Raw genomic sequence first — 25,058 nt, forward strand, 5'->3', positions numbered from 1 at the left:
TTTAGTCAGGTGAAGTTTTGGTATTTTAGGGGTATCTTTGGCGTTTTTTATGTCATATATCTGCATAGAGGAGAGATCGGCAATCGACGCTTCAGCGGCATGGCTTCTGTTCTCAGTTAGGTTACGAGTAGGACTACGGTTACAGGTTGTGTTAGTGTTTGTATACATTTTTATATGTGAGTTAAGAACTTTAGGTATAAGATAAGTTAAGCACACGAAACAAACTATGCTATAATATCTATTTCGGTTCATCTTCATCGTTGATGTGCTCTGGATAGAGGCTGGTCTCATTTTTAACAAGGATATACTTGTATCCTTCATCCTTGCGAAGAAAAACTCGTCCATTTGAAATCCAGCCAGTCCAAATGTCAAGTGTAAACTAAGAAATGTTAATGTCACCGAGTGTTTCTGATGCTCGTTGTGATCATAGAGAAAAGAACACTACGTTTTAAGAGACGGGAGTACAAGGGAAAAAAAGAAAAAAAAATACTTGTATTAGACGCGTACTAACACAGGGTACCAACAAAACAAAAATTATGACGTACAAAACTGCCAACATAGCCTCGCTGAAATAGTGATGTACTTCTTACGGATATTTTTTATCGATATCGATAGATAGTAAAAAAAAAGTGCGAGTGTATGTACTTATTACTCTTATTTCATTCTTAGATTTCTGTCTCACACATTTACACCAACTTTAAGTCTCGGTTCAACGTTATGTTATATTCCTATTGGAACACAAAAAATATAATGCATAAAATAAACTCGAGACTTTCTGTGGACGTAAGTGCTATGATATAATGTTAAAAGAGAATAAAACTGGAAAAATCTTATTATATTTATTTATTATAAAACCTATATAATAGACAAAAACATATATAATAGGAAAATAATTATTTTTGTACAATAATGTACAAAAATAATTATTTTCCTATGCTCTGTTGTTGTGCCTTTTTTTCATTGTCTGCCGAAGTTTCTTCGGATAATGCCAGTGATCTGTTATAAATTCCGCATTCGTTACGTATTAGTAAGTGACTTACACGGCGCAACAGGATATCAATCATTTTATTATTATGAACTTGACAAAGCCAAGAAAAATCAGCAGAAGATAGTATGACAGTCTTCGCAAATTTACATATGTCCTTTATGTAAATGATTGGTTTTACTTCTCGTTCAAATGTCGCTGTTGCAACGTCTATCGTTTGGCAGAGTTGCAATGTTGGATACGTTAGAGAAGTTTTATCTGGCCACCATTCTCTTAAGGCGATATAATTGTAATATGAATTTGGCTTAGGATTAAGAACTTTCATACATTTTATGCAATCTTCACAATCTGTGTCTTTAAGTATGACTGAAGCCAAATACCCTGCAACGTAAACAGTTGGCTGTTTTTCAAAAGTTTTGAAAGTTTGCTCCAAACCTTCATCCTGATCCTCCAAACTTTCTATTTCAGGGATATGCAGGACCGGATGATCATTATCTTCGAAACTTGTGGTCGGCGCGCCGATGTCATCTGTAGATCTTACTTTTACAGATTGGTTAGAAAAAATCACCTCTTGAAAATCAAATAAGATTTCATTGTTGTCCTGTTTGCAATTTGACCCCTTACCTTTAGGAGTACTGAGGCGCGTTAATATTGATGACTTCAACGCAGATACGAAGTGGTGACAGGTAGGATTTCTATTGGTCGGACTATGCTGCCTTATAATACCAAATAAATTCTCCAATGCATCTTGATTCAGCTGGCGCAAATTCAAGTATTTGAATTTTTCAGAGACAATCTTCCAGATATCTTGGAGAGATGTTATCGTAATTATATACCCATTCACACATCTAACATTTCGCAGTCTTATTTGACTGTCGGACTTCAGAAACTGTAGGGTTTTTAATTTTTGTTTACAATCTTGGCAAAATTGATGATGGAAACTATTTTTCGAAACATTTTGTCGGTAGTTTTTTTTAATGTCTTTGTTAGATCCTGGTCCGTTCGTGGCATCAAACAGGCGATCCAACAGTTCCACAACTTCAGCTGTTTGTAAAATTGCGACACTTTCTTGTTTATTTTGAATACTCTCAGCTTGTAATTTTAGTACGGCAGCCACCGTATTGCTTAATATTTGGGCAGCCAACTTTACCCTCATTTTTGACCTGTACTTTGGGGCCACGTGTAATTTTGTTATTTTCTTAAAGTGCAAGGTCGTCAGGTTCTTCTCCTCCAGATTTATAAGGTGTTGCCATTTAGCAGTTTTGCCATCCATAAGCAATTCACCGGCTTACAGGAAATTGTTTCGAATGGACTTGAAAAGGTGTGGGACATCGTATATTATGAATACTTTTTCATTATCTAATAAAAAAATAATTTGACTCTACTGAGACCGGAGAGAACTTTTTCAATAAATTTAGTGCTCCTACGTTGGTAGGTCCTTGATCGCAAACGGTAGCTATAATTTTGTAACCAGATGCAGTCATCATTCTTATAACCGTTTTGATAATGACACATAATTTTTCTGTTTCAATAGTCCCACTCACGAAGTAATGTGCGATAGGCTGCTTCATTTTTTTTCGTATGCCTTGAAGCATAAACACGAGAGCGTGGACTGCAATTTTTGCAGAACGACCACCTTCGTTGCCCAAATCCACATAGCCATCTATTTTATCTGCAGAAATATTGTACATGAGTCGACGTTTCAATGCAATTTCATCAAACAGTATGACACATATTTTATCATCTTCTTTCAATTTTTCAGCATTTGATTTTAAATGTGTTATAATATTAGGATCTATGCCAGGTTCTAATTTCATAGTCTCCAAAATAGTTTGTAGCGTCCGCACACTTGGCATTGAGAGGAGTTGACTCAAATATCTATATGCTTTAGGAGATGTTTTATACAGAGCAAGTGCTACAATTTTATTCAATTTTGACCAGCGACGCCCTTTTGATTTACGTTTTTCATTTTTTATAGTCGATTCTATCAGACTTTTCAAAACAGTCGAGGATATGCTTTCAATCTGTTTCACTTTTTTCCGAAGATCTTTCATCGCAGTTTTGTATTTTTTCAATTTAACCAATATTTTTTTCTTTCCAGGTGATGTAGGTTCAATATTTGAAGTACATTTTTTCTTTATCTTCTTAGGTTTTTTAACTTTTGTTATTTCGGTAGTCGAAGACAAAGGAACTGTAAAAAATGTGAGATTAAATATAATTACCACCGAAAAATATATTGAAACTCTAAGCACTTTTGCCAGATATATGCTTTAAAACTTACTTTGGCTAGGTCTTATATTTTTTTCGTGTGCAAGTTCATCAGTTTCAACTGATGTTATTTCAATATTTGATGATGAAGGAACTGTAAAAAAAATATTAAATTTTACATACAAAATATCATTTATTCTTAACCATTTAACTATAATAACATATGATAACCAAACTTACTCGTGCTAAGACTTATGTTTTCTTCGCGTAAAAATTGTCCTTTTGTCTTAGATATTGAAATTGATGATATTTCAATATTTAACAATGAAGGAGCTGTAATAAAAAAAAACGTACTTAATAATTATGAAAAAAAAATATATTATACTTATTCAAAAGTGGTTAAACCATACTTGGACTAAGTCTCATCCTTTTTTCACTTGAAAATTGTTCGGTTGTCATAGTTATGGCTGCAGATGTTATTTCAGTAGCCGAAGATGAAGGAACTGTAAAAAATTAGTACTTTGAAGCCTAATATTTCGTAAACCAATCACTGAATCAAAAAATGGTTAAGCACACTTATCATATTTTTGAAAGACCTATATACCAACGATACCTCACACCATCAAAACAGCGGGATAAAAAAAATCATCCCCGGTTTAATTGTGTGGGCACAAAAAATAATTAAAGTAAATATATAACTATGCGAAATATTAGCTTGATATCTTAACCCGTTTCTGAGAAAAAGTGTGGTGACAGACAGACAGACAGACGCACAACAAAGTTATCCTATAAGGGTTCCTTTTTTCATTTTGAGGTACGGAACCCTAAAAAACTATATAATTTGGCAAAATATACGAAATTATTACCATGGGTTAAACAGTCAAACTTTCTTTTTGTTGACGTTTTTATAAATTGCGATTTTTCAGCAGTCGATGTTGAGGGTACTGTAACATTAAAACAAAAAATACACACTAAAACCAGACCAATAAAATTCATAAAATAAAAAAATCTAAATTATTCTAAAATACCAATATAAAAACAAATTTAGTGTTGAATATTTAATGTTATACAGGGTGGCTGTTACGAACTTCTATTTAAATACTACATAAATTCATTTAGCTAATTTCGTTTAATGCACTAAACAATTTTATCCTAAACATGTTTAGCTTCATAATTCACCATGGTCTTTTGATTACTATTTAGTTAAATGCGTTTAGCATCCTGCAATTTGTTATTTACGTTCAGTTCCACATCTTTTAATGAGAGACTTCATATTTTTTATTGAACATTCGAAACGACTCAGCGTAAAACGGAGTCAATCTATCAATTTCAAACATAGAGAAAATAACACTACTTATTTAAAAACAAAACTTATTTCGGCTTTCACAGCGTGGTGGTGTTTGTATTTATTTGTTGTTGTGATTTCAAAGTAAAATGAATAGTCAAGCAGCTTCTTCTCGTGTTCGTGCCCCTAATTTTACAAGGGAAGAACAAGATTTATTGTGCAATGTATTGGATGGAACCATACTTCCACATTATAGAGAGCAAAAAAACGTTGTTCCTGAATGGTATCAGGAGATTTAATGTATATTTTATACAATAATGCTATTGCATGAGTAACTCTATGAATGATTCTGCAAGCTGTTGGTTCTTCCACACCTATCACATCTCCACAAGTAATTAACTGACTGCCAGTTGCATAATATCGGAGTGTGCAAAACAACTGGTTCATTGGAGTAACTGCATTATTTCTGTAACAATAATTATAGGTATAAATAAAAGTATAAGATAATTATGTAGTCAGATAACTTTATTATTTCAATACCTTAGCTACTTACCTGGTGGAAATAAATTCAAGATGATGTTGAATTTCTTGTAGTAGAAGCGATACAGTTTAGCGAGCGGTGGTAGCTCAGTCGGGTAAGCGCCCGCTTCTCACGCCAGAGATGCGGGTTTCGAATCCCGGCGCTGACATGTACCAATGAGTTCTTTTAACTTAAGTACAATGTATATCATCGCTCTTACGGTGAAGGAAAACATCGTGAGGATACCTGCATATCTAGATCTAGCACATCTAGATAATAATATGAGAACCCACCAACCCGCAGTGGACCAGGGTGGTGGGAAATGGTCCAAGCTTAGGAAGGCAGTTTAGACCTTGGGGATATGCACAAAGGTTCCACTCGAGAGAGCCAGGTGCAGGTACTTACACCCCCACAGAGAATATAATAGAATAGAATAGCGATACAGTTTGTTTTGTCAAACGAAATCTCATAACAATTTTTTTATCCGGTACTGTCTCAAATATAAGTTAGTTCTTTCTGCAATATAGCGTAATGAGCGAGGTCTATTCATATAGAGAAGTAATTGTTCATCATCGTCATCAAACAAAATATCCCACAAATCCATTATTTATTAGATAACCTCAACATAACCTCTGAACAATGACCTCTGAATCTCTCACAGACAACAACTAGGTAGATATCACGGTTCTACCTTTTTTGGCATAAGATTTATTTGCCTAATCTCTTATTGCATAGTAACGTTTGGTCAAAGTCTCGTTACGCCGAAAATCGTATGGCATAAATCTCGTTTAGTAAAAAGTTATTTCGCATAACATTGTTTAGCCTAATAATGGTATGGCCAAATCTTGAATAGCCTAATAATGCTATGGCATAGGTTTATACAAAGTAATAATATTCGTTTGGCTTTAACTTTGACGGAGCGTCTCCCTACATAGCGCAAACTGGTACCTTGTATTGTTTCCGCTGTTTGGAAAACGCTCCGCTCCGCTTCGCTGCGCTCCGCTTTGATTCTGATGAACATGTGCACCTAACACGCTCCTCCTCGCTTTGGTCGTCGTCGCACCTATTTTTAGGTTTCGATCTCATGGGGTTTGTAATAATTATATTGGTCGTTAACTTTCGATTTTTTGATCATAAAATATCGTGATTTTCGGGATGTAGGAGAAAAATACCACAATTTGTACATTTACTACATACTTAATATATTATTTATTAAGATAACATTAGGAGAAACAAGATTATACATAGGTATAGACGAACATAAATTTGAGCAAACGAAACTTAGGTGTTTAAAGATTGTGCCTAAAGAGTTTTAGACGAAACGAGCTTTATGCCACATAAGTCTTGGCAAAGTGATGGTTCGGCCAAAAAAGTTTAGACCATACAAGTTATGCGAAATGAGTTTTGGTCAATAAAGATTATGCGACATGAGCGGAACCCAGATATCACTGAGAAAAAATGCTAGAAATGGAAAAGTTCTCTTGACAGCCGGTCGGTCAGCTGTTCGCCGCGACTGACGCCATGACATGCGTAGTAGATAAATGTGTTTAGTAAAGTTGAGTAAAGTTAAATAGCCATTTGACCGCATTTAGGTTTAACAGATTACTAATCATATTTAAGTCGTGGTAAAAGATGTTTTACGAAATTTTATTTCAAATTGTGTTTAAATAAAAAGTTAAATACATTTATCACTTTGATAAAAGCCACCCTAAGTGATTTAAATATACTGAAAACTGACCACATTTATCAATCTTAGGAGTGCAGTAATTATGATCAATAGATATATCAAAAGATGGCTCTGCAAATTGTAATTCATTATGTTAGAGTAGTGTAGTTTTTTTATAAAACCAGGCAAATATAAGCTAGACATTTTCATATAAAAATACCTGTTATCTCAATAATACGATCAGAAGTTATTGTTTTATCTACATGTAGTGGAAATCCAATTAAGAGCTCATCTGCCAATGGCTCTGCAGTAAGTCCCACACATGGAATTGCTTTTTTTTTCAATTGTGTTCCCTTTTTCTTTAAATGTTGTGGAAGAAAATGATTGCCACAAATTTGTTTAAGTTGATGTAGCTTTTCAATGGGCACGTAAGCCAGATCCTCTTTACCGGTCATCTTAACCCATTGTTTACATATGCAAAAAACGTTTTTATCATTATTATTAAACAATTGAATATTATTAAAGTATATTAGTTAAAAGTCACGTGACTGGCAATATTTGTATGGAGATCCAAATCCAGGAACTAATTAATGATAAATAAAAATATCGATATCGATAAAAAAAACATTCATGCACTATTGTTGGTTATATTGAACCCCCAGTTATTTTATTAGTTTTTCATTTTTTAATTTAAATAATGAAAATCCTATGCTGTTTATTTAATTGTAGCTTACCTTTCCTCATCCAGTGGAAATTTGGCCATGAAAATTCTCTTTTGGCCATCTATACGACCGGCTCTTAAACCACATATTTCACAAGTTTTATAAAACATAATTACTATGACGACCGAATGGCGCAGTGGTTAGTGACCCTGACTACTGAGCTGAAGGTCCCGGGTTCGATTCCCGGCTGGGGCAGATATTTGTTTAAACACAGATATTTGCACTCGGGTCTTGGGTGTTGATATTTATATTTAGTATCTATCTATCTATGTATTTGTGTAGATATATCAGCTGTCCGACACCCATAACACAGGTCCTGCCTAGCTTGGGGTCGGATGGCCGTGTGTGAGATGTCCCCACATATTTATTTTATTTATTTATTTATTTATCAATAATATCACGAAACACTAATCGGTACCTCCACACAAATACTACACATATATTCACAATAATAATAATATATAAATAACTATTAAATCCAAAGGAGAATGGCCATTTCTCTATGGCGCCATGACCCAGAGCGGCCATTGATGAAACATACACTTACGTGTAGTCCGTGACTACAGCATATACTGGTATTAATTTTATTATTATGAGGCATGGGAGAACGAAGATATAAGTGCTAAAAGATCAAGTCTTTCTACTGTAATAGATGTTACCCTCGAGCTAAAAATTGTTTTTAAATGTGTTCCCGTGGGGATTCCTGGATAAAAAGTATTCTATTTTACTCCGGGATAACGGGAACTTGAATAGAATAAAATAATTTTTGAAATTCGTCTCTTTATAAACATAGGTTTCTGAGTGTGAAATGTGCAAAAATAATTATAATATTATTTGCATAAATAAAATCATGTAATACATTTTGCGATGCACTATGTATTGGTAATCCCATGATTTACATTATAAAACTTATTTTCCGTGTAATATTCATCAAAATCATATACCTATAACGAAAAAACTATCATAAATCTTCATTTTATTACGACGCTGCAGAAATTGTAAAACAAACAAAATTGCATATATAATATTTCAAATCAAAGTAACTTAAGCCTAATAATAAATAATGTTACAAACTAAACTACCTATATATTATACAAACTAAACCTATGTACATAACTAAAACTATATAAAAATAAAAATTTATTAATTAACTTTTGAACCCTTATATCTCAAGAACCCCATGGTTTAGATTTTTTTAAATATTTTTCCCTGATATTAGACATTTTTATCAATAACTTAAAATAGGTTTGGTTGGTGGCTGCTAACTTACGCAAAGCGGGTCAGATTTCGCCATTCTTTAATTGGACGTAGTTACGCAGAAAGGCCTCAATCCACAACTTCGTCAAAATTGAGTTATATACTAGAACATGCTATTTAATGTAGGGTCTACCTGTCAAGAAAACAAACACAGTAAAAAACCAACTACAACATACTTTTTTGATGTGGGGGACCAACCCACATTGTATGAAACACACATTTTTTAGTTTCACATAAAGGACTCAAACTGTTTGAGTCCTTTTACAGAAACGCATTTCCTATGAAACCATGAAAAATTTAGTTTTTCATAAAAGACTCAAGCGCTCTGAGTCGTTTTAGAGAAATACGTATTCATTAAAAAAAGACAATTTGTATTTAGCAGAAAGGACTCAACCCGTCTGAGTCGTTTTAGAGAAATACTTATTCATTGAAAAAAAAACAATTTGTATTTAGCAGAAAGGACTCAAACCGTCTTGAGTCCTTTTAGCGAAATACTTATTGATTGAAAGAAGTCAATTTGTATTTAGCAGAAAGGACTCAAACTGTCTGAGTTGTTTCATAGAATATAAGTTTTTAATTAACAGTTCAAATTTTATTTGGCAGAAAGGATTCAAACTGTTTTTGTTCCGTCTCTTGGCCACTATTCTGTCACCGCATTTTTCCACCTTCCGTCCCCCCACGAGCCAAGTATCCTGCCACTCCCATTTCAGTTCGGCGACCCGCATACCGACGTATAACACTTTCCTCTTTTGACGGATCACCACGTTGGGAATACGTCTAAGCTAAATACTTAACATGGCTCGCTCTATAGCTCTTTGTGGAACTCTGATTCGGTGCACAGTTTCGTTGGTCATCGTCCATGTATCGGCACCGTATGTTAGTGTGGGCAAGTCACATTAGCAATTAACAATCCATAAGCAGCGTCGCGCGACTCTCAAACATCTATCAGATTCATACAAGTTACGCCAGATTTGATAAGCGAGCGACGATGCCTAAGGATTGTTAATGGCTAATTTTCGGTGGTGGTAACTCCAAAGGAATGTCACAATGTGACTTGGTTCTCACACGACTGTCGGACCGGGAACCAAATCGACCACATTTTGATTATTCGAAAATGAAGACATTCACTTCTAGATGTTAGAAATACTTAAGAAGGGTTGCTAAAGTCAAGAGTGATCACCACTTAGTCGTGGGAAAAATCTGCTTGACGATAGCGGGAGCTCAGAAGCAGGCCACAAGATCTGCCAAAGATGTCGCTGTAAATAAGCTGCAGGACCCAGAAGTCAGAAGATAACTTAGTATCCAGATCCACAACAAATACCATCAACCTACTAAGTGTGGGCGACGGGCCTCAATCAAAGATAACTGCACTGGCATTAAAGACATGTTTTAAAAAAGTTGCAAAGAAATAATAAGGCACAAGGAACACTTAAAGAAAGAATGGATGTCTAAAGGAACATGGCATATGATCAACTCTCCAAGGAAGACTTAACATCGAACTAGACTACCATTCTAAAGAAGCACGAGTTGCGTACGAGTATTTTCTTTGTGAACAAAATATCAAACGTAATTTAAAAAAGGACCAACGCTGTTAGTCTGATTCTATATCTTGGAGAAAACAAACAGCGGCTGCCATGAAGGATCTATAGAAAGAATCAAATAAACTTTGCAACAAACCCCAGGATATCTCCTTGTTACTATGGAAGACCGACTTGTAAGATGGTATGACCACATTGCCGAAGTTTTTAAAGATCTAAACCAGTCTGCATCTGAGGAGTTGGATGCAGATTCAATAAACCAGGAGCATCTTGTATATCCAGATCTTGATGTATGTCTAGAAGCATAATCGTAATCATTATGATTATAATAAAATCGATAGCAGTCGTTAAGCCTAGTCAGAGACCTTCGGGCGGCTTGAAAACATCTGACAGTCGGGTTGCTCAATTACCCGTCAACTCTGTCAGCACAAGCTTGCTTATGTTGGGGTCCACTAACCCACACTGGGACAGAGTAGTGCACTAGGCCTAACCCCTTCCTTCATTGAAAGGAGACCCATGCCCCGGCAGTGGAGATGTGACTGGTCGTGATGATGGTTGATGATTATGAGATTTATAATTATTCTGCATCTCGACATAAATTTTAATATCCAACCGCAAAGTAAAGTCAAAGTGATACGGACCATACGATCGCTGAAATCCCACTTTTCAGCGATCGTATGGTAAGCACAGGGAACGACGGATATCCTACGGAGGCATAAAAAGGAGGATAGTTGCAATATACCGAGGATGATGAAGTGAAGTTAGAGTAAAAGAGAATTTTATTTATGTCCAACTTTATCCTTTGAGGTTTGCTTATGTTCATAATGCTTTATCCTGAAAATTATGGGATAAATACGGGTCGTAGACACTTACTAAAAAAGTGGGCTTCCATTTCGTAAAAAAATATATCAAAATCGGTTAGGTTGATCCAGAGTTTTGCTCTTGGGAACACATTTCCGGTTAGAATTTTATTCATGCCCAACTTTTTTCTATGAGGTTTGCTTTCCGTCAAAATGCTTTATCCTGAAAATTATGGGATATAAACGGGTCGTAGATACTCACTAAAAACGTAGGCTTCTTTTTTGTAAAAAAAATATCCAAATCGGTTAAGTTGATCCAGAGTTTTGCGCTTGGGAATACAGTTCCGGTTAGATTTTTATATAGATGTGAAATGTTGTTTCTGATTACGTTTCAATATAAATTATTTAATAATAGGTTTACTTTTAATATATAATTTTTATTTTGTGTAAAAAAGTAATGTCTTGTGTCTACAATATAAATATTTTACTTTAAAAACCATATTGTTATTTAAAAAAATATTTTATAAAAATAAATATTTGGTTGGATTCTTTCTGCGAAACGTTGAATTTCCCTGCTTGCATAGAAAAAGCAATTTAGGAGAAAGGATCCAAGTGCATATTTTCATTAATAACTCAATAAATATTCGTTATAGCTACACCAAGATTTGCAATAGTAAAATAACAATAAATATGCATAATTTAAGATAATTTCCACATATAAGATGCTTTTCATTGCTGAAGAATACCGATTAGAACTTTAAACGTCTATATCTCAGAACTAGGTTTGTGTGGGTTGAGTCCTTTCTGCGTAACTACGTCCAATTATGATTTAAAAATTATTTTTCAAACATAACTGTTGACTGACTGACACTGACAGATGACAAAAGCATAAATATCTATGACAGTCGTGCTCGCCATTATTTTAAGTACGCGTTCCATACTTCATTATTTCCAGACTGTCTTTCGCCAGACTGGTTGTGATCACGTTCATCACGTTGCGCGTTCGTTGTGATGTGATTCAGTCAGCTCTGTTCATTTCTGTTGTATTCTGAAAATTACATTTGTTTTCTAAATAGTTAAAACACTAATTTAAGAAAATGACTGAAAGAGGTTTTGTGAAGGCGCAGTCAGACAATTTGCCAAAAGTTCACGTTTTCATGATGTCCACATATTTAACATCAAATCCAAATTTCACGTCTGTTGAAATCAAAGGAGTGAAAGCTTTACGGTAATTACGTATTACATAACATATAATTTTTATTTTAACTATTAATTTTAACATAATTTCTGGTATAATTTTAAATATTTAAGCAACATAACCTAAAACTAATAAAATAACTTACCACCATCTACCGAAAAAGAAATCAACATTGTTTGAAAACACTTAAGAATTATTTAATGTTGTCTGGTCGAAATTGCTTTAAACAAGGCCGCCTTTTTGTACCTACTATATTTAATAATAAGTTAATGTATAATTTTTCCTTTTATTGCAAATTAAGGAGCATGAACCTATTGTATTCTATTTTAAGATCCTGAGCACAATGAAATAAGATTCATTTTGGTTATATATGTTTTTATAGATCACAGAGAGAATCATATGGTGATTCCGCAGTCGGATATGTTCAAGTTAAACGAGAGGAGGGCATATGTACAGTGAAAGCTCGGATTACAACTGAACATAATGTTCGTCAAAAGTGTTATGCTGTAACCCTTACTTGTAATGAGGCAGAAGATTCTTGTCCGTTCAATGCGAAGATTGTGCAGCACATAAAGGTGAGACATTGCTGAACTGTCTTCTTGTCACCCATACCACAAAGTCTAAAGACAAAAGTCTTTAATCAGTGCAGTCCAGTGGCGTTCCTTGGGAGAGAGCTATGGCCAGCAGGGGACTGCGATTAGCTCATGACGTACCAGCATGATGGGGAAATGTCCAAGCTTTGGATATAGGGAGTTAAGATCTTCAATGGGTTCCACCATTGTTTTTTGTTTTATTTTTCAGGAGGCTGTAAGCATGCCCTTGCCTTCTAAGCCTGGCTGCATAGGCGTATTGAAGACCCACCGTCCACTAGTGTGGATTGCTACTGGAAAAAAACAAAGTTGTCTTCAGTTGGAACAAGTTTAAAATTTATTAAAGCAAAAGACATTTGCAATGCACCCAAGAAGCCAAAACTTGTGTCAACAGAGACTTCACAAGAAAGTTTTTTAACTGTTGTTATAAAAGTCAGCAAGGAAGTTGGTGATACAGATAACCAACTCATGGAATATTTTAAGGAGCCAAGCAATTGTGAAAAAATGTCCATCCATCGTTTGGTAAGTAGTGTACCAAAGAGACCAGAAAATGCACAATAGTTCATTGAGTTTTGCAAGCTATCAATGGATATTAAAGCATGCGAAGATGCTGCAATTGCAACTGTAGAACAAAGCAACTGTTCTTTATGGCATGAGCTCAGGTACGCAAGAATAACAGCCTCCAAAGCATATGAGGCTGCACATTGCAAAACATTGGATGGATCTTTGATGGAAGCCATCATGGGAGCCTCAAAATTAAAGGATACCGATGCCATGAAAAAAAGGAAGATTGTTGGAGAATGAAGTGATTAGGGCAGTGGAAAATATTAAGAAAATTAAGATATATAAATGTGGGATATTATTGAATCCGTTATGTCCTATCATGGGAGCATCACCTGATGTTGAAAATGATCTTTATAGCATTGAAATTAAATGCCTTTCTAGTGAAAAATCTATTTGTAAATATTTAAGAAAGAATAATGAAATAACAGGAAAATGCATGGCACAAGTGCAGATACAGATGCATTTCTCAAAAAAGGCGAAAGCACTTTTCTGTGTAGCTCATTATGATTTCGAAAAACATAAAAATGTCAAAAAAAAAACAATATTGTGAAAATGTTATAGAAAAATGTACTATGTTTTGGTGTGATGCCATTTTTCCTCTTTTATTTAAATAAGTATAGGTTATTTACCCCCGGTTTCGCAACTAAGTTGAGTCGTTCTCAAAGCCTACTTAAGTTCATACTTAATAAAATTCTGTTTCTGAAATGAGATTTCGTATGATTGAATTTGGTTTGAGCAACAGTGCTTGAGAAATCACAAATTTGACAGTTCCCAAACTTAAATTCATGCTTAGGGACAAAAATGCGTTTCAGAAAGCGTTTGACAGCGCTCAAACCATACTTACTCAAATTTGAGTCTGCCAAATTTAAGTAAGCAATTTCGGCTACTTAAACCTTGATCAAAGATTTTTGTTCGCGGCAACAGCAGGATAATATTTTATTTTATCGTAAATAACTAGTCACAGGTGAGTTCCCTCACTTCCCATTCATCCCATTATTGTGAAATATCAAGGAAATATCAATAGCATTTCACTCGAGTTTTGTATTCTGTACCATGTCCGGTGACGATACTTCGTTGTCATCAATGGAGGAGCCGGCAAGACAAAGACCACCACGTAGGCCAAGAGCTGTAAGGAATCGACCAGATTATTTTGTTTCTCTTACCGAAGAGCAGTTTAAGGACCGATTTCGCTTCTCGAATGAATCTGCTACATTCATCTTTAACAAGATAAAATGTACATTAATATCCAGGATCCAAAGGCGGGACTGCATTTCGCCAATCCTCCAGTTGCTCATAGCATTGCGGTTGCGGTATTATGCCACTGGCAGTTTTCAGGCCGTCGTTGGAGACACAGCAAATATCAGCAAGGCAACAGTTTGTCGAATCATTGATAGAGTTTCTGGTGCCATTGCTGCGCTAAGACCACAAAATGTGGAAATGCCCAGTGCTCAAGAACGACCAGCAGTGGCTGCAGGATTTTACAATTTGGCCGGATTTCCAAGAGTCATTGGAGCGGTAGACTGTACGCATATAAAAATGAACTCTCCCGGGGGAAACAGAGCAGAATTGTATCGCAACAGAAAAGGCTATTTTTCAATTAATGTGCAAGCTATTTGTGATGCCAATTTGAAGATCCGAAGTGTCATTGCCCGCTGGCCAGGATCTGTCCATGACACCACTATTTAGAATGACTCTCCACTGGCAGCACATTTTGAAAATGGTAAATTTGGGACATACCTGTTTCTTGGTGACAGCGGTTATCCGTGCCTTAGGTATCTCATAACACCATTCATAAATACAGCAACACCGGCACAGGAAGCATTTAATAGAGCCCAGATCTCAACAAGAAATACCATTGAACGATGCTTTGGGGTGCTAAAGAGAAGATTCCCATGTTTACATTCTGGAATGCAACTCAAATTGCGGAAGGTTTACAAGGTAATTATAGCATGTGTAGTTCTACACAACATGGCTCTAGAACTAGATGATTATGTGGTGCTGGACAACGAAATAGAAGAGGAACCAGATATTGTGCCGCCTTTGCCTCAAGACCAACAATCTGCTGTAAGAACAGCAATAGTGGAGACCTATTTTATGAATATTTAATAAGTTATAAATAAAAATATTTGTTAATACTTTTATGTTGTTTAATTAATCGTCAATAACAAAATAAAAATAGTTATTTTAGGTACTAAATTAACTTAGATAATTATTTTTATCAGGCAACAAATAATTATTTTAATCAGGAAATTACAAAAATCTTAGTAGAGATCAAAATATTGAACAGAATAGTATGTATGGAAAAAACAGCAGGGTGATTAACATAAATTATGTTTTTTTTTGATAAAACACAAATTCAATTTTTTTCTTAAAATATTTTTTTTTAAAAGCTCTGCTTATTTACCTCTACATTCTACTTGTGGTTTCACTTTGGGCTTTATTATTCTGGGACGCACACTATTTTTTATTTTTGTTTGAGGCTCTGCTGGTATCATAATATCTGGAACTGGATTATTTACAAGAACTTCCCGACTGGTGTCTCCAAAATAGTCTGCCGCTTCATCAAAGGGATTTGCGTCTGGATGTATTTGATCATCTAAAATAGATAGATTGTGGTTTCAAAGCCCAAAGTGAAAAAAAAAAAGCTTTTCTCTAATTATTCGCCTGAAAAACGGAGAAATTGTGACGACCATGTCATAAAAAATTAAGACGAATATTATAAATCTGATAGAGTATTTGACGATGTATTGGACAGGTATGTTATTGTTTATTTATAATTTAATGTAAATTAAACATAAAATATTATATGTGTACACTGAACTAATATGACTGGCGTACTCTAGTACATTATACTTCAAAGTAGGTATAATGTTTTTTGGTTTTTGTCTTAGATTTATAATTGAAGTTAATGAACACGATGATGAAGATGAGGATGACGGCGACGATGAACAAGTTCAAACAGAGAGTGAACATGAAAGTGACATGGAAAATGATTTATAAAATAAAACACTTTTACATTAATAAATTGAAATTGGTAGATATTCTGAAGGTAAACATCCAAATTTTAATGCTGTCAAACTATAAATTTTAAGCTAAATATGTCATTTTTTTTATATCGGTTTTGTTAGCAAGATTAATAAAAAAAATGTTCTTGTCAAGTCAAGGAGTCAGTCGATTTCACTCAACCCCGAGGTGAACTAAAAAAATAAGTTCTCGTTCTAGTGTCACAAACATTGTAATTCCACTTTTCTCGGCGAAAATTACTCTTTAGTATCAATTGAAACGTTTTTTGAATGCAGATCTTTTATTTTGCTCTTTAATCGAAAAAACTGAACTCTGCATAAATTGACAATCCTGTTTTCCTCTGAACCCCAAACCGTGATTTTATAATTTATATAAGTGACCTATCTAGTCTACCTACCTAATGTGAATAAAATCCAATTAGTCTAATTTTTAATCCCGCTAAGTGATGCTACTAAAAAAGCTCTTCACCGAACAAAGTAAAAATTTGGATCCATTTCAGGGCAATATATATTTTTTAAATGTTTTAAACAAAAAGATAAATTTAAATATTTACTTGCTCAAGTGAACTTATACAAAAATAACAAATATTTAAATACTAGTTGTGCTACCACAAAAAACTTTAAACACCGTTTAACAAGTCTTTAAATCAAAATTTGACAGATTTTGTAGGCGTTTGACAGCGCTAAACACCTGTTAAATACTGTCTTAAGTTTTTTCCCCCTGGGAATTCTACGATAAAAAGTAGCTTATGTGTTAATCCAGGATTTCAGCTAACTTCATTTCAAATTTCATTAAAATCGGTTCAGCCAAGTAACAAAAATACACACATGCACACATACATACACACATACTCACAAACTTTCGCATTTATAATACTTAACTATTAAGCAGGATCACGACTTCACGACCAATGTACCTACTTATCGAATTAATTTTAATGACTTTATTTTATTCTTTAGCATGGCATCACTTCCAACTAAATTCAGGGATAATAAACCTTTTAAATCGATTTCAAAAAAATATTCTCATTTCGGTAAGAACATAATGTTCGGTATGTGTGTAAGATTATTGGAACTGCACCATTTTAGACCCCCCGCAGACTGCAGACTTTTAGTCGGCCGATAGTTTGGTCGGCCTCAGTATGGAGATGTATGGTACATAGGTACAACCATTAGGTATCGGCCGATAAAAAAGAGTCGGCCGACTCGACCGATAGTTATAATGAGGCATTTTCATGACACTTTAAACATGACACTCCAAAATCGTCTTGAACTAGTTAACACTCAATATTATGCATAATATAACAGCCATGTAGTAGTAGTTATCGTTGTCGCATAGGGTTGAATTCACATCCATTGGGTTTTTGTACTGGCTGAAAGGATTCGAATCCATACCAGCCATTAAAAAAATGCAGTGCTGCAATTTTTAAATGATATCTGAGTATCGAAAAGTCGTCTGATAGAAAAGGTGCTACACTTAGGCCCACTTGCGTGGAAGACAGGGTTAAAAATATATATCAGGGTTAACTTTTTAAAATTTTAACCCGGACATTTGATTGCGCCAATGGAAAATAACCCTGAGTTAGCTATCCTGACGTTTCTTTTTGTACTCTGTGAATCTATGCCCCGTTTCAGGCTGAAAAGTAGCAAGCTTCTATTGCCGTAAAAAATATATAATTGAATGATGAATGATGAGGAACGAAAGATGTCTTCTATCTCGTTTTCACCTCACGTCTTTGCATAAAACTATCCCTCTCTATTTCCATTTTCGCAATCTGTCAGCAATTTGTATTTTGTCAATACAAAGTGTCATATTTGTGATTTCCTTGTAGGAATCAAGGAATTTGTATATGTTAATTACAAAAACACATCGTAAGCTGTTGTAATAAGATTCAATTCGGCTATCAACGTTTTAAGATGAAAAACGAGCCGAGCGAGATAGCTAGAATAGAGGCCGTTTATACCTTTCCAACGCCTGCCATCCTTAAAAAAACGTGATAGTTGGTAGAAAATAGTTAATTTGAATTGAAAATGTTAGATTTTTATTTCAAACAATGATTTAATTATCATACGAACTCTAAGCTAAACTTATAATTAAATAATAACTTTAAACTTACTAATAAGAGATTAAAGTTGTTATTTAATAAGATATTATTTTGTAACGTACCTAGGGAATACAAGCCCGGGATCCCGCTCCCCGGGATCCCGGGATCCCGGTCATTTTCCAGTCCCGAAATTTTTGGGATTAAAATTTGCCAATCCCGGGATTTTCGGGATTGACAAAAAAGGGTAAATTTGTATATAAGGGTATTCTCGTAGCTTTGTTGTAATTAGTAAAATATCAAATGATTGTTTTCTACCCCTGTGACGTCACAGATGTGATAATTTATAAACAAATATGGCTGACAAGGTTTTCGCCTGTTTATGAAAAGTAGAACTTTTAAGTTAAAGTTTTGCAATTGGCAAGGTCCAAAAAAATAATAGATTATTTTGTTTGGTCTAATAGCCTCCTGACCCCGAGAGGTATAAATGTAACTATACACTGTTATTAAATAAAAAATAAAAAAAAAATACTTCTGAACTGTTTTGTTACTTTGTCAAAGAACAAATTGTTTAAGGGATAGGTACTTTATAAAACTTTAAAGGAATAACAGGGATACTCCATAAAACTTTTAATATATGTATTTTTAAACTATATATTATATTTTTTTTCAATGTCCTACTCATAGCACGCCAGGTGTCAGGAGGATAGAGCAATTATTAATCATATTAGATTTACTTTAAAAAAGAGTCAAGTAGCCTATTGTTTATCTTTTTTTAAGAAGTATATATTTTTTTTAACTAAGTTTGATCTGACAAAGTTCAATTATAAATACTGTGTCTCCAATAAACCTAAAAACTTTGATTCGTTAAACGTGTTTTTGTTTGTGACCTTAATCCCGGGACTATCCCGGGATCCCGGGATTGTCTTCATCCAGTCCCGAAATCCCGGGATCCCAAATAAAGGCCGGGATTGTATTCACTAAACGTACCTCATAATAATTATGTTAAACCTGTCATTATTATCAAACACTAGGGGCGTCTTGCACAACAAAGTTAAATAAAATTATAGCTGAACACAAAAGAGTAGAGATTAATGTTTTTGGAACTAAACAGATTTAAACCTGGCAATAAAAAAAAACTTGTGATTTGTGGTCTGTTTCTATGGTTTGAATGTCAAACTCGCCCTGTTCCTGTATAAACAAAGCGAATTTTGCTTAATTTTGGAGTTTTGTGGATTGTTGAGTTTGTTCACGAGGTGAAAATGAATAAAACCAGTCGCAGCGAAGCTAGACAGATGATTTACAGCGTTTACCTACGATGTTTGGCGGAGAATGAGGCTGGAGAAGTATTAGTCAATATATACGATGTTTATGAAAGAGCAGCGTTTTATACTTGTTAGTAGGTACTTAATTTCTAACCATTAACATACATTGCTTTTGTGCTCATACAGAAACCCCATGGATGTTGCATACGCCCTAAAAGAAGTATACTCAGGCATATACGCAGCCACAGCGCGCATCCAATCCCTGCAGCTGAAAAGGTTAACAGACGCAGTAATTCCCAAATCCCAAACCAACACTCTGTTCCTGGTGCATACACAGGAAGAAAAAGAGACCTTGACCAGCCAAGGGTATGGTGAAGGAATGGGCTCACGCGTCCTAACCATACACGAAGCACAGGGATTGACGTACGAATCCGTTGTTATCATAAGAACAAAAGATAAAATAAAGTTGCACGATAGCATACCTCACGCAGTAGTGGCGCTGTCGAGGCACACCACCGCCTGCACCTACTATGCGGATGAATAATTTATATAACTAACCTATTGATTATTATATCATAACTAACAATTAAAATAAGTTATCTTTAAGAACAGAGTCACACACTAACATCAGGCAAAACATGACCTATAACGACTGAGGGGCCGAGCCATTGCCAGGTGTCTACTAAGTTCTCCGAAGACAGCTGGCATTGGCCCTGTCCTTGTTAAGTTTGTTGCCATTACTAATGTAAGTGTGACTCTGAAAACCATTAATTTTAAAAAAAAAGGAAAAAAAAAAAGAAAAAAAAAAAAAAATTCTTGTATAATGAGATACACGGCTGGGGGTTTTTAGTCGGTTAACGCCCGACACTACCTGGGTCCTCTTCCCAGGTGTCCATGTGGATTTTCCCCCAGCAGTGGAAAAAAAAGGGAAAAAAGAAAAAGAAAAAAAAAAGAACAATATATATATAAAAGATAGAATATATATACCTATATATAAATGAAACTTCCTTATCGAGTAGAAAGTAGATAAAAGAATTAAAAACTATCTCATAAAAATTACCACTCTTCAAAAGGCACGGACATAAAGTCTGTGGAGAGATAACAATTTCTTAAAAAAAAAAAAAAAAAAAAAAAAAACATACATTGCTTATATTTCTTGTAAAAAAGTACTATTTTATGTAATAGAATGCCTTTCTATTGGGTAGGCGTAAGTGAAAACAGCTAGATTACTTTTTGTAATTTGGATTTTTATTTGGATGTACACGGTTAGACAGGTAAGACGATAAAGAGGAAGATGTCAGTTGTACATAGAGCACATTGCTTTTCTTAAATAGAATACAATCACACAATAAGGTCGTACTAGTTTATAATCATTATTCCAACAGTGGCCCTTAAACTAGTATAATAATATGTACTGTGACCTTACTCCTTAAACTTGAAACTAATTCACAAACTTAAGTTACAAAAACAAAAGTACTTATAACAGAAACCAAAATCATTTCAAAATAAAATCAGTCTCCATAAAATAGTGGCCCTTAATAAAACATTCAAATAACAACAAAAAAGTAACACAACAATAGGGGCTTTTACCCTATAAAAATATAAGTAGTTACAACAACAGGAGCATTTACCCTATAAAACACATAAGTACCTATCAACTTATAAATCAAAGTACTTACATAATAACTATGATACCTACTTAGATCAAACCTATTATTTGAACAAAGTAATTATGTTTCTCTCTAGTTACTGGCTTTGTCATGAAATCAGCTGGCATATCATTCGTTGGCATAAAACACAAGTTTATAATATTTCTAGCTATTACATCTCTGATAAAGTGATGCCTTACATCGATATGTTTGGTCCTAGCATGAAACATCATGTTTTTACATAACTTTTGAGCTGATAGACTGTCATTATGGATCAATATCTTAGAAAATTTTCCTAACAATTCATATAGCAAAGTACGGATAAATAATGCCTCTTTGCATGAATCTGATATTGCCATATATTCAGCTTCGGTACTGGAGAGGGCAACTGTTCGTTGTTTACGGCTCTCCCATGAAATAACAGAGTTACCTAATTCAAATACGTACCCTGTATGTGACCTACGGTCAATCTCGCAGCTGGCCCAATCTGCATCAACGTAACCTTTTACATCTAGGCCGCTCTTTGTGAACTTTAGTTTATAGTTTAACGTACCTTTAAGATATCGTAGCACACGTTTTGCCGCTTTCCAGTGAGACAAATTGTAACAGTCGTTGAATTGGCTCAAGACACTGACGGCATGCGTTATATCAGGCCTCGTACAAACTGAGAGATACATCAAACACCCTACCAAATTTCTATACTCTAAATTAGCATCAGAAATCGTAGCTTTTTCAAGCTTATGTTTGGTCTCCATAGGTGTTACCGCTGGCTTGCAGTCTTGCATGCCAAATCGCTCAAGGATCTTCTCTATGTACATTGTTTGATCTAAAAATATACCTTCACTATTTTTAGCAACTCTCATACCAAGAAATTTATGAACTTCACCCAAATCCTTCATTTCGAATTCGTTCATTAGCTGCTGCTTGATTTTTATTTTCTGTTTCGAATTTGGCACAGTAAATAACAGTATATCATCGACATACAGAGCTAAAATCATCAATTTATCATCATTCTTTTGAAAAAAGACACAAGGTTCGGATGATAGTCTGCAGAACTTCAGTTTGTTCAGTAATACATCTGTGATTTTTTCATACCACGACCTTGAGGCTTGTTTCAAACCGTATATGGCCTTATTGAGCTTGTAAACCTTACCTTCACTGCCCTTCACCTGGAATCCTTCAGGCTGTTCCATATACACATTTTCTTTGAGATCTCCATTTAGAAATGCAGTTTTAACGTCTAGATGGTTAATGTCCATTTCAAATTCAGCTGCTACAGCAAATAGTGATCTCAGAGTGGAATGCCTGATTACAGGTGAAAATGTTTCATCATAATCAAGGCCATATTTTTGTGTGTAGCCTTTCGCAACAAGGCGAGCTTTATATCTTAATAGTTTCCCATCTAATCCATACTTCTTCTTAAAGACCCATTTACAGCGCACAGGCTTCTGACCTTCAATAGGTTCAGCAAGATTCCAGCATTTATTATCTAAAAAGGACTGATACTCATCTTGCATCGCTGTAAGCCAGTGTTTGGCTTCTGGCCCGTTCAGTGCTTCAGACACCGTCATCGGCTCGTCGCAACCATGGCTCAGCATCACCGTATGAGCTGACTCGAGCGGTTCATCCTGAGTACTCACGCAAAAGTTAGAGTCCACGGAATCCAGCGTAGAGTCTCCTGGTACATAGGTGGGATCAGAACCTGACGTTTCATCGTCTGACAATGACAACTCAGAACTTGATGCCCTTGACACCACGCTTCGCCTCTCTGTAGGGACAACCTGCTCACTTGGAGAAGGACCTACACTAGCAGCGGAACCATCAGATGGCATCCTTTCCTCGCTGCTATTTTCCGAACAGTCCAACTCCACCATGTAGAACATGTCACCATCATTACTAACTTTCTTGAAAAACTTATTTTCGAAGAATGTGACATTTCTAGCTTTTATGCACTTACTTGGATTACAAGGATCTAGCAGTCTGTAGCCCTTACTGTCCTCACAGTAACCGACGAATATGTACTCTTTGCATTTGGAATCTAGTTTTGTTCGATTCTCGGTAAGAGCATACACTACACAACCAAAAGTACGTAAATGGCTTAGATTTACCTTTTGATTGGTCCATCTCTGTTCAGGGGTAGCTCCAGGCACAGCACGGCTTGGGCTTCTGTTTTTTAAATATACAGCCGTATTAACAGCCTCTGCCCATACCCTCTGGTCTAGTCCAGCGTCCTGTAGCATACATCTGGCCTTCTCGACGATCGTGCGGTTTGCCCGCTCTGCCACTCCATTTTGCTGCGGCGAGTGCGGGATAGTAGTTTGATGTCGGATGCCATGCTTCTTGAGGAATTCCCGGAACTGAGAACTAACATACTCACCTCCATTGTCGCTACGAAGCTCCTTGATTTTCTTGTTTGTTTGATTCTCCACCATTGCCTTGAAATATTTGAAGTTTTCGAAAACTTCACTTTTATTTCTTAGAAAATAAACAAACGTCTTTCTACTGTAATCATCGATAAACGTCAATACATACTTAGCACCACTGAAAGATTGCACAGGCATCGGACCACACAGATCCGTATGTACAAGCCCTAACACATCTGTGGCTCTGCTCTTTGATGCCTTCGGAAACGGCAAATGACTCTGTTTACCTTTGACACAAGCAACACATGCTTCAAATTTACCTACGTCATAATCAACACCATCACACATACCATTTTTCAGAAGACGCATGCTTCTGGCATTCAGATGACCCAACCGGCGATGCCAAGTATCCTGGGTAGTTTTGTTCCCAGATTTAGCCGCCATGGATAACTCCTTCTCCTCAGGAACAGCAGACTGACTGCTTAAATCTGATTCAATCTGTGGACAAACAAAACAGTTGCCCTGCTCCCTACCTGATGTTCCATCATTCAACTGATACATACCATTTACATGACTGGCTGTGGCAATAACCTCACCATCATCATATATTTTACAACTTTTATCATCAAAAATAACCCTATAACCCTTTTTAGTTATAGCACTGACAGATAACAAGTTGGCTGTCAGTTTAGGTACATACAGAACATCGCTGATAGTCTTTACTTTTTCCAATTGAATCTTAACATTACCCTGTCCGGCTGTAAAGATCTGCTCACCATTGGCAACGCATACTGCAACAGGCTTGCTTTCACGGAAATCAGTCATCATTGATTTGTTTCCACACATATGACTCGTCGCCCCGGAGTCCAGGTACCATCGATCACGCCGCATCTCCGCTGACAGTGCATTCAAAATCAGCGCTCCATTCGCCCCCTTTGCTTGACAGCTAGTAGATTTGTTGTCGTTGCTCGGAGTGCTTGACTTCTTTGGGCAGTTCTTGATACTGTGTCCTGGTTTCTTGCAGCGATAGCATTTGAAATTCTTCTTTGCTACAAGTGCTGTGGCCGATTCATCTTTACCTGCTCTTCTTTGGCATTCTTGTTGTAATTTTGCTTTGACAACTTGGCTCGACAGCTTGATATCCGAGTTCTCAAGTGCCATTATCAGTGGGTCGTAGTCAGGTGGCAACCCACTAAGCAATATTACCGCCAGGAAATCGTCGTCTAGAGGTGCTCCTATGTCTGTAAGTTGCTGTGAGACATCACTCACCCTGCCTATGTAGTCTTCCATGCTTTGACATTGATCGTACTTTGTCGCGAAGATTATCCTCAAAAGACTTAACCTTCTGCACAATCCTTTGTCTTCAAAAGCTTTCTGTAAGTT

General features: G+C 35.6%; 1 long non-coding RNA gene and 1 pseudogene across 1 annotated transcript; both read right to left on the minus strand.

The window, feature by feature from the left end:
• Positions 1-238: 238 nt before the first annotated feature.
• LOC125491281 lies at positions 239-3,071 on the minus strand (annotated as a pseudogene).
• A 1,192-nt stretch (positions 3,072-4,263) lies between these two features.
• Positions 4,264-5,212, minus strand: LOC125491231. Its single transcript, XR_007268196.1, has 2 exons — positions 5,032-5,212; positions 4,264-4,944 (listed from the first exon to the last, which is right to left on the minus strand). It is a non-coding gene; the product is annotated as an uncharacterized LOC125491231 (long non-coding RNA).
• Between the last annotated feature and the right edge of the window lie 19,846 nt (positions 5,213-25,058).

This window comes from Plutella xylostella, chromosome Z (assembly GCF_932276165.1).
Source record: "Plutella xylostella chromosome Z, ilPluXylo3.1, whole genome shotgun sequence".
Classification (NCBI taxonomy): Eukaryota; Metazoa; Arthropoda; class Insecta; order Lepidoptera; family Plutellidae; genus Plutella; species Plutella xylostella.